This window comes from Rhinoderma darwinii, unplaced genomic scaffold, assembly GCF_050947455.1.
Source record: "Rhinoderma darwinii isolate aRhiDar2 unplaced genomic scaffold, aRhiDar2.hap1 Scaffold_531, whole genome shotgun sequence".
NCBI lineage: Eukaryota > Metazoa > Chordata > Amphibia > Anura > Rhinodermatidae > Rhinoderma > Rhinoderma darwinii.
The window spans coordinates 30,301-34,024 of record NW_027464080.1 but is presented as its reverse complement, the minus strand read 5'-3'; the positions used below and the strand labels follow the sequence as shown (position 1 = coordinate 34,024).

The following is a 3,724-nucleotide window of genomic DNA, read 5'->3' as shown; positions in this document are numbered from 1 at the left end:
CACATTCACTTTATTCTGCGGGGCGATACGATTACGGCGATACCAGATGTTTATAGTTTTTTTTTTTATGTCTTATGGCGCTTGCACAATAAAATTATTTTTATAAAAAAGCAATTACTTTCGGTGTTGCCTTATTCACACGAACCTGTCCGTTTTGCGTGTATAAAAAAAGTAGCGTTTTCCTGCGTTGCATTTCCGTGTGGTATCTGTGTACGGTGCGCGTCTGCGGTTTTTACGCGCGTATGTCATCCGTATCACGCGTTTTTTTACATCAGCAAAAACAACTGGAGAAGGTGTTTGTTTTTTTCCCCTCATTCCTTTAGGAACGGTTGCGTGAATCACGCTCAGCACACGGATGTGCGTCCGTGTGCTGTCCGTGATTTTCACGCACCTATTGACTTCAAAGGGTGCGTGATGCGCTAAAAACGCACAAGTATAGGACAGGTCGTGAGCTTCACGCTTAGGACACACGCTGCGTGAAAAACACTGAATGTCCCCATTGAATTGCATAGGTCCGCGCGACGGACGTTTTCTTAACGCGTGTAACACGGACGTGAAATACGCTGGTGTGAATAAGGCTTAAGAGCCATAACTTTTTTAGTTTTCCATCAAGAAAGCCGTGCGAGGACTTGTTTTCTGCGTAACGAACTGCAGTTTCGATCAGCACCATTGTTAGGTACATGCCACTTCTTGATCTCTTTTCATTCCATTTTTGGAGGGTGAAGTGACATTTTTTGATTCTGGTACGGTTTATTATCAGGCTATGTCCACACTGAGTTTTTTTAAAGTCAGAAAATTCTGCCTCAACATTCCGTATGGAATTTTGAGGCAGGTTTTAATCTGCCTGCACGCCGTTTGCCACGTTTTTCGCCCGCGTACGTAGCGGGCAGTGGGCAAAAAACTCTGCGAAATACGCTTTCTCTGCTTCCCATTGATGTCAATGGGAAGTCGGAGACGTAAACGCCCGAAGATAGGGCATGTCGCTTCTGTTTACCGCGAGACTGGTTTTCCGCTCGCAAAAAAAACTCCTCCGCCTCCCATTGAAATCAATAGAAGGCATTTTCGGCCGTTTTTTGGCGCGTTTTCCGGCACTGTTTCCGTGTAAAAGAAAAAACAACACGTAAAAAAACTCAGTGTGAACTGGCCCTTATTTTGTTTTTACTAAAACAGATGTGGCAGGAGAGGAGGTCCGCTTTAATGGGGGTCTATCATTGCTAGGGGGACACTTATGCTGCATTTCGGGGTAAAACGTTTGGACCGAGCAACACATTACCGCAACGTGTAAACCCAGCTTTGCATAGGCTGAAAATCCCGGACAACCAATTTACCCCCCACTAATGCTGGAGGTCCCCGGAGATGATCAGATATTGATGGTGTCGGAGATTCCCTTTAAGTGCGGAGCATGAAGATTTTTTTTAACATTTTTCGCCCACGAATGCAAAATTGTAGCAAAATACGCAGCAGTTTCACAAAACTGAACACCAGAACTCCGCATTAACGGCTGCATGGTTTAAATAAATTGTGGAAAGAAAACCCGACAAAACCGCTATGCGCGAGTGCCCCGTAAAATACAGATTCCCAGGATGATTGCCCAATACAAGAGTGAAAAAGTTTAAAAAAAATAATATATGTTTATTGTAGAATGTGGTGGAGTTGCTGTGCTGTGTTTTGTGGCGCCGGCCCTTTAACAAGCGGTGATTGGTGAGATGAAGAGCGGGGGGGGAGGGTCCTTCTTCTCACGTGGATATGGCCGTCAGTCCACCTTTACACAGCTCAGTCCTGGATGAGAACAGACTGGGACGTTTCCCCATTTTTTTGTCCAATCTTAAAAAAGAAAAAAATATTTTTTTCACAAAACCTTCACCACCAGGAAAAGCTGAAGACGGAGCAGAGGACGTCAGACTTACCGGATCTCGCTTCTGTTCTGCTCGTCACTGCTTCTCAGCACTGGAGGAGTCTTCATGGGAATTTCAGATGGTTTAGGTGGTAAAGGCCACGATGTTGGGGTGACAACTGCGAAAAAAAATCAGAAATTGAGTGCCCAGGCGGCTGTAGAAGAGATGTGAGGGGAGAAGATCATCAGTGGACGGCACTTACCTCACCTAAAGATGGTGAATGGGCCCTAAGTAAAGGATGGAATTAAGATGGCCGCTTTCTCTCCCGGGAGTTTCGGGACCCTGATGGTAAATGGGCCCCAAGCGACAGATGGAATTAAGATGGCCGCTTTCTCTCCCAGGGGTTTGGGGCCCTGATGGTAAATGGGCCCCGAGTGGCAGATGGTACTAAAATGGCCGCTTTCTCTTCCGGGGGTTTGAGGCCCTGATGATAACCGTAGCCCCCGAAAGGTCTTCCATTTCCACATCATCAGGAAATTGGCGTCCGCCAATTTCCATTTTGTCACCCTCATCCTCCACGTCCTCCATCTCCACATCATCCGGAAACTGGCGTCCGCCAACCTCCATTTTTTCGTCTTTGTCATCCACGTCCACCATCTCCACATCATCCGGAAGCCGGCGTCCGCCAACCTCCATTTTCTCTACAGTACTCATCTTGGAAAACGTCTTCACCAACATCCTCTTCTTACGCGACACCTCCATGATGAGAGCCAGCAAGAGAAACTGACACCGTGGTCAATGTGTGACCCCAATTTATAAACTTTCTGATGTCATAACCGGTTGGCCATTATGTGGAAACGGAACACGTCCAGATTACAGGCCACGCCCCTCATGACATCACGCTCAGGTTCTTCACAGTGCAGAGAAATAGAATCTGCCCACATTCTGGATGACATCACAAGAAGCGTATCCCAGTGAACCGTTACACCCGAGCGGCCATATAAAATGTAATATGGTACAAGAATACAGGCAGGAGGGTCACACTACACCCTCTGGGGAGGTTTCTATCACCTCAAAGAATTCCCAAATCAATGTGGTCAATTCCACAGACTTTCTAAAATGTAGAATCGCACCCATAAAACATACAACACAGGCATTTACATACGTGTTCATGGACTCTCCCGCAAAGTGGTGTAATATGTGACCCCATAGAAAAATCGCTCAATGTTTTTCACCCATTGGCAGCCAACGAATGTGATCCCCGGCCGCCGATGGGTTGTCAGTTTTTTCCATAAATTATTTTTTATTTTTAACAAGTGAAATAAATACACATATATGGTATCGCCGCGATCGTGATGGCCCGAGCAATAAAGTTAACACAATATTTAAAGTGCATGGTGAAGACCATAAAAAAAATCTGCCCCCCCCCAAAAAAATATATCATAAAAGTTAATTCATATAATATATACACACAAAAATGGTGCCATTAAAATACAACTCGACCCGCAGAAAACAAGCAAACATATAGTGACGTCGACGGAAAAATACAATAGTTACGGCTCTGGGGAAACTGCGATGCAAAAACAAATTATTTTTGTTTTTATTGTGCAAAGGTAGTAAAATATAAAAAACCTGTACATATGTGGTGTGACCAGAATCGTAGCGACACGCAGAATAACGGTAACGCCTGAATATCGCTCAGTAATAAATGGGTCATGTGTGGGATTCATACTGATCGGATTATAAGACGCGTATGTAACTCACTCCAGCCAATACTGGGTGCTGAGCGGAGCGGAAGTCACGTCCGGTTACGTAAATGGTCTATATTCATTGTTTGCGCTCCCAGTAACCGGTAAAAAACGGAAGTGACACAAGCATGTGAAAAAGTC

The 3,724-nt window shown here is 45.1% G+C and overlaps 1 long non-coding RNA gene across 1 annotated transcript; it reads right to left on the bottom strand.

The window, feature by feature from the left end:
• Positions 1–1,724: 1,724 nt before the first annotated feature.
• On the bottom strand, positions 1,725–3,509 carry LOC142722151 (uncharacterized). Its single transcript, XR_012874473.1, has 3 exons — positions 2,098–3,509; positions 1,908–2,013; positions 1,725–1,824 (listed from the first exon to the last, which is right to left on the bottom strand). It is a non-coding gene; the product is annotated as an uncharacterized LOC142722151 (long non-coding RNA).
• Positions 3,510–3,724: the final 215 nt, after the last annotated feature.